The sequence below is a fragment of the Taudactylus pleione genome, unplaced genomic scaffold (assembly GCF_031769625.1).
Source record: "Taudactylus pleione unplaced genomic scaffold, aTauple2 ptg000918l, whole genome shotgun sequence".
NCBI lineage: Eukaryota > Metazoa > Chordata > Amphibia > Anura > Myobatrachidae > Taudactylus > Taudactylus pleione.
This window is the reverse complement of record NW_028285319.1, coordinates 1,281,426-1,294,137: the sequence shown is the minus strand read 5'-3', so window position 1 is coordinate 1,294,137 and position 12,712 is coordinate 1,281,426. Positions and strand designations below refer to the sequence as shown.

At 45.3% G+C, this 12,712-nt stretch overlaps 1 protein-coding gene and 1 long non-coding RNA gene across 4 annotated transcripts in view; one reads left to right on the top strand and one right to left on the bottom strand.

The window, feature by feature from the left end:
* Positions 1–12,712, bottom strand: part of PRKG1 (protein kinase cGMP-dependent 1) — a 1,225,781-nt gene that overhangs the window by 134,662 nt on the left and 1,078,407 nt on the right. Inside the window, exon 1 of one of the 3 annotated variants that reach the window (XM_088459636.1) lies at positions 4,183–4,276. The exons of the other annotated variants lie outside the window; for them this stretch is intronic. The gene's annotated coding sequence lies outside the window, so the exon portion shown is untranslated. Of the gene's footprint in view, positions 1–4,182; positions 4,277–12,712 lie in introns of those variants that run through there. 3 annotated transcript variants of the gene reach the window in all.
* The window catches only part of LOC148473398 (uncharacterized), a 66,509-nt gene continuing 57,949 nt past the window's right edge, over positions 4,153–12,712 (top strand). The window contains exon 1 of the long non-coding RNA XR_015872964.1: positions 4,153–4,288. This is a non-coding gene — a long non-coding RNA (uncharacterized LOC148473398). The remainder of the gene's footprint in view (positions 4,289–12,712) is intronic.

Below are 12,712 nucleotides of genomic sequence, written 5' to 3'. Positions count from 1 at the left end.
GCTACCTCGGTGCAACCTTTTGGATATAAAAACACTATTGTGAGGTGTTCAGAATAGACTGGAAATGAGTGGAAATTAAGGTTATTGAGGTTAATAATAGCATAGGAGCAGAAAAACCCACAAATTCTGTGATTTTAGCTGTTTTTATGCTTTTTTAAAAAAAAATACAGATCCAAAACCCAGAACCCAAAACACGGAAGGGTGGTTTTGGCAAAACCAATCCAGATCCAAAACACGAAGAAAGATCCAGATCCAAAACCAAAACACAAAACACGAAAAGTGGCCGGTGCACACCCCTAGTATACAGTATCTTCTGCATTTAGCTAAGTGACGCAGAATACTGAAGTCTAATGGCGAATGCAGTCTACACCAATTTTATCAAGCTCCTAAAAGCTCATCCCTCATCTCTAGATGATATGAGCCATTGTAGCTTGTGGGTTACAGTATTGCTGTACAGTAGAGAGACCTTTCTGTCCTTCCCCACCAGCTTGGACTGTGCACAAGAGTGGGTAGATGCAGGAGGTTTTAATGATGAAGGTCATGCCGGGACAGATAGAGGCACTGTCCCAGCATGCCTTGCAGACATCTCATGTTTCCTCTGTTGTCTTTTTTTTTGTTTGTTGTTGTTTTTCTCTATATTTGCATCTATAATATATGGCAAATACCACTTACAGTCTAATTTTTATTTTGCCAATGTGCTACAAACAAGCCCCTGCCAATCCCCCCCAAACCAGGATACATACCCATCACTGAACCATAGACTGGAAACCAGATACCAAATCCCAGCAGCTTCTCTTTATAACAGATTGTAGACTGAGACACAGAACAGATGACAGCAGCAACATGTTTTCAGATGGCTTGGAAAGCACTATAAGCCATAATAACTAATGCTTGTCCCCATCATATTGTTTTCCGCCGTCCTGTGGCGATGGCACATTGGCCAAGTATTACATTGCCTGCTAGTTTATTCAGAACCTCAGCTGTCAGATTAAACTGTCATGTTACCATAAGATTGATACAGTTCTGCATTTACTAGAGGAATACTAATTCAGTGCTACGCTGTACATGAGGTTCTGACATCAGACAGAAATGTGGAGATTTCCATTACAATCCAGTAAGCAACAATATTGGCTTTGTAACCTCGCATCATACCTTTGTCTGCATGCTGGGAGTTACATATTCTGTGCGAATTTGAAACATGAGCTATAAATTTGCCATTATTGACTGAAACAAAGAAATACATCCAGGTTGAGTCCACAAAGTCATAGAAAAGTCCCATTCAATGTCATTCTTGAGGTTTACATTGCAAACGGGCCAACTGGTATAAGAAAATAATTGGCTCACATCCAAGTCTACTCTGACATTCATCTTGCTGTTCTTACCACGTACATTTGTTTTTCAGTCACACAATGTAGGGAGATTCTGTATTCTAATATCTGTGGGGACTCCATACTAAATTCTTGGGAAAAGGAAAAGTGATTCAACATTTCCATACTATGGGGCCTATTCATCATAACTTAAATTTCTCTGGAGGTAATTAGGTTTAGAACTCGCATGGAGTTCTACCTAATTACCGGAGGAATTCATCATTCCTCCTCTCCATAACCATCTAATTTGAAAAGCGGTCATTTTTGCGATTACAGCTTTTCGGGAAATATAGTTTTATCTCTCTACTCTAAATTACTACAGCTGGAATCCGTGCTACGCATGCGCTGTTACATCTGTAACACCAGTGCATGCGCAGCACTGCCTACAGATGCAGTAATTTTGTGTCCCCCCCCCCAACCCTCCCTGCCCCCTCGGCTCACTTCCCCCCTATCCCGCACTTACCTGGCCGCTATAGCTGCCTCCGGCTCCGGTATCTGCTCTGACACTGTGTTCTCCCGGCAGAACACAGTACAGTTTAGTAAAAAAAAAAAACATTTTCACAGTGTCAGAAGCAGGGTAGTGTCTAAATCCCCTTCACGGAGAGGAACCTGACGTCATCAGCCAGTGTCCAGCGTCATTCCCTACCATCCAAGTGGGCATAGAGGGGGTATATAGCCATGTGGTGAATGTGGCTCTACCGTCAGAGCAGACACCGGAGCCAAAGGAGGGACCAAAGAGACGGAGGGAGACGCCAGGGGACCTGTCCAGCTGAAAGCAGGTGTTACCTGCTATTCGCCACCTCACAGTGGCGTATATAGTAACTCCATCAAATTCTAATGGATGGGGAGTGTGGAAATTAACGCAGGGGGACTTAGCCAGGAGATATCAGTGATATCTCCTGTGTTAAATATCTTCATGAATACTAAAATAACGGTAATTAAGGAAAATGTCGTTAAAAACTTTATTTTAGTGTTAATGCATAGGCCCCTATGACCTTTAGTATTAAGTAAATTAATTTTCTACCCAATTAAGCATGTGAATTACAGCTGGAAACATTCTGGAAGCCGATGGACGGAATGTCGACCACCGGCTTCCCGACTGTACAATCACGGCAAGGGTTAAATGACAGGCGTTGAAATTCCGATGCCTGTCATCTTCCCTACAACGGGAGACCGACACCCGGCTTATCGATCGAAGGTGAGACGGGCGCGGGGGGGGGAGGGTTAGGTTTAGGGTTCCTGGGGGGGGACTTAGGGTTAGGCACCCCCCGGGAGGTTAGGTTTAGGCTAGGGGAAGGGGGGCTAGGGTTAGACACCACTGGGGGGAGGTTAGAGTTAGGAACCCCCCCAGGGGACTTAGGTTTAGGCACTTGGGGGGGAGGTTAGGGTTAGGAACCCCTAAGGGAGGGTTAGGAGGTAAAATTAGGTTAGTAAATACTTACCTAGCACGATCGGGATTTTCATCCTTGTTGGGCTGCCGCTATCGGGATTTGAACCGCCATGCGGCCGGCGGTAAATCATACTGAATCCATTACAGCATTTGGGAAAATGTGTAACGTAAAAATAAAAACATTCATTCTATTGCCTTTGGATTTGCTGAATGAGAGTACTCAATCATCAGAAATGGCAACGACATCATGTTGTATACAATATACAGTATATGGAGCTGAAACAAAAGTCACGTGACGATGGACATACCTTATAGGACCTGACCTGATCTGCTTTAACCTTTACCCAGAACAATGTTTATATCTAAGACTTTTTTCTGACACAGAATTCAGGCCTGCTTCAAAAAACAGATACAGAGCTGACCGCCTGCCTCCTCTGTGCACCAAAATCCTTCTGCCACATCACAGGAAGGGTGGTAGTAAGGTAAGGGGAGCATGGTAACGTTTACATGTCATGCATGCATTCTGTAGCTTCGCCAGGACTCCACATCTGGGAAATTTCCCTGGGAGACACAACAGCGCGGAGGCAAATATGGAGGAAAGAAAAGAAACACGTCATATCTGCAAACATTGAATATTTGCTTTAGTTCATAGATCCCATAATATATTATTTAAAACTGTACTATGCAAAAAGACAAAGGAAATATTGTATTTAAATCCCCAATCCGTTTACATACTGTATGCCAAGTTGTTGATAGCATGCATTGCTGCTAAAAGATAAATATATTGCTACAAGTCAGTGACTGGGATAGACTTTAAAAGAAATATGGCAACATGCAAGAAGCATCTTTTGAATGGTTTTCCAGTGTATATAGAATCCATCTGAGATCCAGATATATTATTACAGTATAGTTCATGCTGTTTTACGTGATAAAGTATTTTTTCCCATTTAGTTACACTTTAAAACAAAACATTTAAAATTAAGTGAAAAAGCCTGAATGGCCTGCTAGTTTAATAAAGTATAGATAATAGAAGATTACATTTAATGTATACATATTAAAAAAAAATAACATCAGTCCAGAAGCATTACTTTCCCCTATGTGTCTAGTCTGAAACTGAGTACACGCTGCTTCCTAAGTGATTAATGTCACACCATCAAAACAGCAACATATCATATTACATTACATTCCATATGTCAAATGCTGTTTGTTCCTTTCAGATAGACAGCAGGGTTCATTTATTAACATTGAAAATAGGTGCAAACCACAGCAACCAATAAGCAATAAGCTTTTACTTGTCTAGTTCAAATTAGAAAATGAATGTAAGTGTTTGATTGGCTGCTGTGGTGTCCTGCAAATGTTGCACCTACTGTAAATGCCAATGATTCCTATTGTAACATGAAAGAAAATAAACTTGATGCCACTAACTGAGGGACTTCTTCCTCCCCACAGCTGTCGTCATCGCTCCACCCTATGGAACGGCGCAATGTGAAAGAAGAGTCCGAGTCATATCCAGCATAATCCATTTGTGGAGGTTAGTGCATTGCCCAGCTTTCTCCATGTATGTCTTCTGTGCTGTGTACATGGCTTGTTCTCTAAACTATAAATGTATATTACGTCTGTCCAACTTCATGCTCACAAGGTCACAGATGTTCAGGCGGTATCCTCTGTGTTTTCTATTTCACTATGGTGTGGCAATCACCCAGCAGATCAAAATGCAGAGAGAGATCCTTTCTTTGCAGAGGCCCTCTCTGTCACTTATAATGTCTCCACCAATTGCTGTAGTGCTTGTTAAACGTTCCCGCTGTGCCAATGTCTATAGAAACTTAAACCTGTTGTGCCAATGACACCTTCTAGCTACCTTACATGAGAATGCCACTAATCCCCTGAAATGAGCGTAAGTGTCTGCAGACCAAGACATTTTTAGAACCAAAGGCAAATACTACCTGTGAATGCGGTACAAAGTAATCTCCGGCCGGTCACTGACCAGCTTTAGAAGGACCTTACTGGGATAGAGGTGCCCTCTGGCAATCTTTACAGACCACAACAGAATACTAGACACTTGAAAGTATTATCTGAGACTAATAATAACTGTTTCACAAAGTAGAACCTATACATTAGATTTAGTTGATAACTTTCCTGGGTTTCTTTCCATTTTAAGATGTAGACCACCTCCCCCCATGTATTTGTTGAGCTCAAAGACAAATGCTTTAACTCCATCTGCAAAATCTAAGTTTTCTTAGTGGCATTGATAGTGGCATGGATTGATGTTATTTTAGGGATTGTTGATGCAGCCATCACTGTACTCTGAATGTTCCCTAAAGACCAGTGAGTACAGGTAACATCTGTCAGGCCAAACATACTATACTATATTCAAACTTAATCACAACTAACAGCTCAGTCACAAAATAATGTATAGTAGTTTACCCTTCAGGAGATACAGAACAGTTAACAATGTACATTGAATATTGCCAAATGGCTAACCAGTGCAAATTAGGACTAGGGGTGGGGGGCACAGGTGGCCAACAAAGTTTAAAATATCAACGTGTGAGGAATGGGTAAACCCCTGTGGTCCCTTTAGTTAGGCTCTTGTTCAGAGGCTCATACTGGAGATATGGGATAGCATGCTGGCCTCCTCCCATCTTATTCCAATTTTTGTTTTATATAATGAATATAGTCCTCTACTCTCTCCCCCACCTACCGCATTGTTTCTCATGATATAAGAGCAACCTTGGGTATTTACTGCTATCACCTTAGGAGTGTGTGCCCGGATTTATCCTGCAACGACTACCACACTCTCTGCGCTCACCAGACTACGTTTATGCCTTCTAGACGCCTCCTGTACCGTAGACAATATTTTCATGCCACAAAAAATATACAAACACTGTGGGCAAAACTTTTGTGAGTTGAACCAATGCTCAGAATTCAGCATGCATACTTATGGATATTGTACCTGTTTCAGACCCGCTCGCTAGATGTGTTCGCTCGCCCGATGTGTATGCAAATTCAGCTGGGCAGGCGACTGCACGGCAAGGCATTAGCACGCCCACTATGTCTTGGCGTGCGATCGCTTTGTGTATGCAGACGCCCACCAGCCAGTCTAAAGACGCCCACTTGCGGACGTCATCTCAGGAAGTGTATGCAACCATCGGATACCATCGGATGCGATCGCAGCGATTGTAGCAGACCATACCCTACTTCAAGCACTGCGAGCACTTCAGTGTAATAACCAGCCAGGGGACATGTACTATGACGCTGCCTCTAATTTATGCACGCGGTAAGATGCTCAGGCACGCCTGCGTTCGCATCTTCACTCTCCCATTTCTAGCAGCCAGCCCATGTCACCACCCACAAACGGCTTCTCCTGTCACTCACTCAACTGGGCAGTCTATGCGCAGTGAGCGAACGCTTCCCGATCTCTCGCACTGGTTCGCACATGAATCGGGCCCATTGTTCAAACTCCAATATATGCAATATAAACCACAACATAGCTGCCTCTTCTCTGTGTAGGTTGTGGGTGCACATATAAATCCCCACTAGGTGTCCGGACACAACATCATGAAGTGCTGGAAGCAGTACTGTACTTCATGTTAGTCACTTTCAGGACACTTAGGGTTACATTTACTAAAGTGAGAGTTTTTAGAAGTGAGTTTTAAAAGTGATGTTGCCCATAGCAACCAATCAGATTCTACTTAACATTTAACTAGCAACTTCTAGAAGATAATAGCTAGAATCTGATTGGTTGCTATGGGCAACATCACTTTTAAAACTCACTTCTAAAAACTCTCACTTTAGTAAATTTACCCCTTAGTGATTCAGGTGTGCACTTGTTCAGGCCTTTGGTTGCATGTGGCATCATCAGTAGACGTGACATACTTTTATTGCTGGTCACAGCGCATTCAGTTTGTCACTGCATGATGACATGTGCATCAGGGCTACCGGGAGATCTAAGGCCCCAATACAAGGGCATGTGGGAGCACGGAAAATATCTGTTTTAAATACTGGAGCCAACCTTACATGCTGTGCTGCCTGCTAAAGGCAATGATGTCACCCATCTTAGGGGTGTGGCTGCGCCTCCTCGTCAGTATGGGCCCCTTTGACTGATCCCATCACTTTGTACCTGCTGCCCCCTCATTCGTCACCCATGTTGGGCATCACCACATTAAAATGTCTGTGTTGCTTTAAAATAACGTATTACATGCTTTGTTTTTCTCTTACATAACAAAAGATTACTGTAGCATAAAGGGAAACTAAGCACGTTGTAGAAGAGATAGCTATTTTTTCTGATTTTCTCCTCGTTACATTAAGACATGCAGATAATGTTTCTATAATGTGACAAAGGATTAATGAGAGAAGAGAGAAAGAACAGTATAATGAACAGATGGATACCTTAGAATATCGTTGGCGTCCAGCAGCAGGTGCTTAAAGAGCAAGCTGTGCAGAACATTCAGTCAGAAAATGACGGATGGCCTTCATGACAAATGCACAATAACACAGCCCTTCATAGAAAGCATTCACGGAAACCTAGCAACCTTCTATGTACAATATACATTTAATATACTATTGTGGGCTAAATAGTGATGGTCTCCAATTTTCTTCCTCGACAATTATCCATATTACAAATACAGAATTACAATGAATATATCATATGATGCAGACTAAGGACCTCATTCAGAGCCGGACGCTATTAGCGCTCGCTCGTTCAGTAAAAAGGGGTGGCTATTCAAATGAACCGTTCGCACTTTGCGGTCTGTTCACGCCTCTAGGTCTGAACGAGCGAACAAAACTTGCGGTCGTTTTTTGGAAAAATACGCCCCCTGGCCGCTCACATCCTACGTCATGTCCGCTATTTATTAGATTAATCGAGTACATCGACCAGCGTATGAACTGCTCGCTATTCTTGTGGTTGGTTTTTCCTACCACAATCTTGCGAGCAGTTCTGACTATAAAATAACCCAGTGACGTGGTCAATGACGCTGCTGTATTAATTATGCACACACTTAAAACGCCCGTTTTGACCTTTAAGCACGCCTGCGTTCGGATCTTCACTCCCCGTTTTCAAGCACCTTCCCCTGTTACCACCCACATACGCCTCCTCCTGTCACTCAAAATAGCAGGCATTCGCTATTTAGCGAACAAACGATTTTCGGCCGCACTGACTGGTTCGCGCATGCGTATTACGATCTGTACGCATGCGCAGTTGGGCAAACATCGCTCGGAACTAACGAGTGGCCACTTACGAGCGGCTCTGAATCAGGTCCTAAGGCCCCTATTTACGACAATCCAGTTGTAGTGTGATATTTTCACATAAAACCGCATTGTAAATCTAGGAAATATCACAGGAATGTATCAAATATCACTTGCAGGGACAGAGTGTTCAATAAAGCTCTGTCTCTGCAAATCTCCTCTGCACACTTCTCACTGTATGTTTTGCAAAAAATCCAGTGAGAAGGTGTCGGTACATGCGCTGCCGGCTCACCAACCCAAACTCCCCCCTTTCCCGCGACCTTTTCCCCTCTTAGCTTACATTTACCTGCCCGATGAACGGTGCTCCGGTGAGGTCCTTTGGAAAACTGCAAATCCTACAAACTGAGATGCCGGCATAAAGCAGCTGACCTGGGTCACAGTGCAGGAGCCCGGAGAGCAGCTGACCGGAGCCCCAGTGGACCTCAACATAGCACCGTTTTTGTTGTTGTTTTTTTAGACCACAAAACATACTTGCCTACTTTTGAAAAAGCATTTCAGGGAAATTGTGAAAGCAGCACCTATTAGCGCAACGGTAAAGTGGGCGTGTACTGCTACATCTGAGAGACGTGTCATAATACTGACTTACATCCACATGTAACCGAGCCCCAAAGCAGTTAGTAAGATCTAGTTGTTGATGAAAACACACTGATACTTTTCAGAAAATGCATGTAACCATAGGGATCATTGTGCCTTATAACCAATACAGGGAAATTATACTAATGATCACATTTGAATATAATGTATATATCTGTTTTTTGTTTTTTTTTAATATAACAGCTTCATAATAGGGGTAAGGTGCAATCAGGGAGATTTCTAGACTCTTCAGGGAGACAGGAAGATTGCTGCTATTTCAGGGAGTCTCCCTGATGATGGTGCATACACACAGAACGATCGACAACGATAATGATATCGTTGTACTATCTCCTGGGTGTGCTGAAAGATCGATATCGATCATTCAGCACACCATGTACCCACCAACGACTATAACGGTCTCTATAGTATCCTGGCCGGTATCGACTCGGTTGGCCTGCATGCAAGGGCGATGGTCCATATCGTTATCGTCAATGCGTGCCCACGCATCGCAGGTCGTTGGTCACTGAAAAATGGACTATATGAACGATAACGATATGATCAATATTTTTGCCTGTTTGCAAAAAATGTCGCAGTTTTTTTGCGAAAACGGTAGTTTTCACTAATGGCGAAAAAACTGCCTTTTTGACGCTAATGGAATATAGCCCATAGTGCCCTAAGCACTTATCACCTTTACAATGGCTGGACCATAATCAGGGGCGTATCTATAATGAGTGCAGGATGTGCGGGGCACATGGGCCCCTGGGTCCTGGGAGGCCCACACCGCACACCCTGCACCCATAGGTAATTATACTTACCTCTCCGCCAATTCGCGAAGTGCTGCTACGCGGCGCCAGACCGGCGCTGTAGAGCAGCAAACACTCACTGGAAAAATGGTGGCGACCATTTTCCCAGTGATCTGCGCTTGCGCAGAAAAGATGTCTCCAGGAAAGCAAGCGCAGGCGCCATTTTCCCAGAGACCCGCGCATGCGCTGTAGATTCTGCCATGAAGCCAGAATCTACAGCGATCAGTGCCGCTGAGCCATCGTCAGAGAGAAGGGGACCCAAACGACGGAGGCTGCACATGGGCCCCCTCCTCTCTTAAAACGACCCTGACCATAATAAAATACTAGTATTTGTCCCAGGAATTGCCTGGGTTTGTTTTCTCTCTCAACCTCTCACTCCATCTCCCTGTTTCTTTTCCACATCTCTCTCTATCTCCCTTTTTTTATTTCTCTTTATCTCTCTCCTGCTACACTTTCCCCTTCTATGACATGCTGTCCCCTTCGCTTCCCTCCCCGTCACTCCAGCTTCTCTCTATCACACCTGCCCCTCAGTCTCTGTCCTACCCCTCTGTCACTCTCCTCCTCCTCTGGCTCTTAGGTACCAGTCACTTCCCTCCTCCATGAGCCAGTGGCCAGTTTTGATCAATTGCCACCGCCGGTTACACTGTCATCGTTTAATTACACGTGGGGCCTGATGTGCACAGTACGCACCAACCCGTCAGGTAACCAGCCTGCATTTGCCTTATAAGGCCAGAGTCAGCCAGGCGTGCTGTGCAGTTTAGGTTTAGGACGTGGTGATGTATTTTCAATCTGCAGTCAGTTTTATTATATACTGTATATGTAACCTCACCTCACATATCAAATTCTTATTGTCCAATAGATTGTAAGCAGGGCCCTCTTACCTAGATGTTTGTCTGCAAAATACATACTGTAGTCTTGTTTTATTCCTGTATTTCTAATTGAAAAGCCCATAGGCCTATATGTTGCCACCTTATCAGTAAAAGTGAATAAATGTTAGTAATAATCTATGTTCTCTGTGACATCAGAATCAGGAAAAAAGGACCCAAGAGAGAAAACAGCTCTGGTAAGAATTGCTGCCTACTGTACATGATGTCCTACATGAGCCCCTGACCACCTGTAACCCCTGGATTTATATGCATCTCTCCGTGGGGCTTATTTATTATTAAGAGTACTCTGTCTTCAAAAATTAAGATTCCTTATTATCGCATAACACGGCAATGAGGAATCTTTTTTGATTAAATGGGGTAGATGTATTATAGCGGCACTTAACGTGCCGCTATAACGCTTCCCGCTTCGCCTCTTTAGGCGAAGCAGGAAGCACTACCGATGAGATGTATAAACATCTCATCAGCCGGAGAGGGGGAGCGTTAACTCCCTCCCCCCGACGCTACCCGCTAGAGACAGCAGCGCATCAGCCTAGTGCTGATGCGCTGTGTCTCTCTCCCAGCCGGCTCCACTGAGCATGCGCGGGACATCACAAGTATCGCGAGATCTCCGTGTGGAGCCCTGGAGTCGTCCCTGCTGTGGGGATAGACTAACGCCAGGCTGTAGCTGTCGATAACGACAGCTACAGCCGGCCGAACGGTCATGCCCTGCCGTCGGCGCTGCTATCTTATAGATAGCAGCGCCGATAATGACAGGGGCGCACAGCGCCCCTGTCATTTACTGCCCAGACCCCCGATCATACATCGGGGAGAAGCGGTATCAGCGCACATAACGTGCGCTGATACCGTTTCTGGGCTTCGTACATCTCCCCCATTGTATTAAACTACAGTCGGTGGGACATGGTGGTCTATTTACTAAAATGCACTTTTCTCTGAGAAAAAGCCCCTCCTTCGCCTGCTACCTCCGCAAGCAGGAGGTGGCTACCACGATTGTTACTATTGCAGCACCTGCCGAAGAGGGTGAATGGAAATTCTCCCTCTCCTCAGTGAGAGCTCAGGCAATTAGCGCATCCCTCATTGTTTACCGTGCATGTGGGAACTGAGGAAACACAGGGAGAGCATGGAGACATGCACAGCAGCACTGTACTTTTTTGTTTTAAACACAAAAATAACGGCAGCCCTGGGGATGCAATGCGGCGCTGGAGGAGACTGGAGACAGGACACGGTAAGTAAAACAAAAACTTGATACCGTCTAAAGCACTTAGCACTGCCATAGGAGCCTACGGCAGCGTGAAAAAAAACCCATACAGCTAAGCTAACGCAAGGTACATAACAGACCAGGCAATCCATTGGTACATTTGGAGAAGCGGCATGTACTTGGATTTTCTCTGCCTTTAGCGCTTTCACACTATAGTCTCCAGTAAGAGCTCATCCCATTGATCAGTAAGAAGTTTAATGATCGCTTATGCGGTTCAGACCAGGCACAGCTACTGAGCACGTGCGAAACTCCGTCCCTCTCCCGAAAGTTTTGCAGTATTCTAACCCATAGGCTTCAATGCAGGGACGACTGTATAATGGGTGCAGGGTGTGCGGTGCACATGGGCCTCTGGGTCCAGGGGGGACCTGCACCGCACCCTCTGCACCCATATTATCTAATACTTACCTCTCTGAGGTCCCGCGTTGGGTGTCTCAGCCCTGCACAAAATGCCAGAAAATGGCTCCAGTGGCCATTTTTCTGGAGCTTTGCGCATGTGCAGTGAGGAAATCGCCAGGAAAATGGCGTCCGCTCCATTTTCCCAGTGACCTGCGTGTGCGCAGTAGACTCTGGGCACAGACTAGTGCCCAGAGTCTGCTGATGCTGCAGCTGCCGGCGGTCAGCCTTCAGTCTGTTGCCTGCCGCCGGGAAGAGAGGAGGGGGCCTCAGACAGGGAATGCACATGAGCCTCCTCCTCTCTTAATACCCCCCTGCTTCAATGGCTAATGTCATCTAAAGATGGCATTAGCTATGGCGGCCTAGCTGTAGAAAGTGTAGCTTTCTGGAGCTTGGTACATTTCATAATTTAGCAGTCTCCAGTGGCAGTGGGGCTGCTTTTGCAAGTGAAATTGGTGGGCTTGCCTATGGTTATCTCAGGGTTGCCGATATTTGGCTCCCTCTTTCCGGGAGGGAGCTGTCAAGCAACCACACGGGGGGCGTGTTGTTGCATATAGCATTATGCGTCATTGGAGTGGGGCATAGGGCGTGACAGCGTGATCGCGTCATCGTAGCCCCGCCCCCTCTTCGCAATGCCGATTAATGGCATTGTGAGGCAGGGGGTGGGGTTACGATGACGCGATTCAGCGCGAATCGCATCACTGGCTCCACCGCTGCTGGGGTTTATACAGCCGGCTCGCTGGGAGCTGTGAGGCTTGCCTGCCTTTCCGGGGGGCTGGGAGCGGCACCCGATTTTCGGG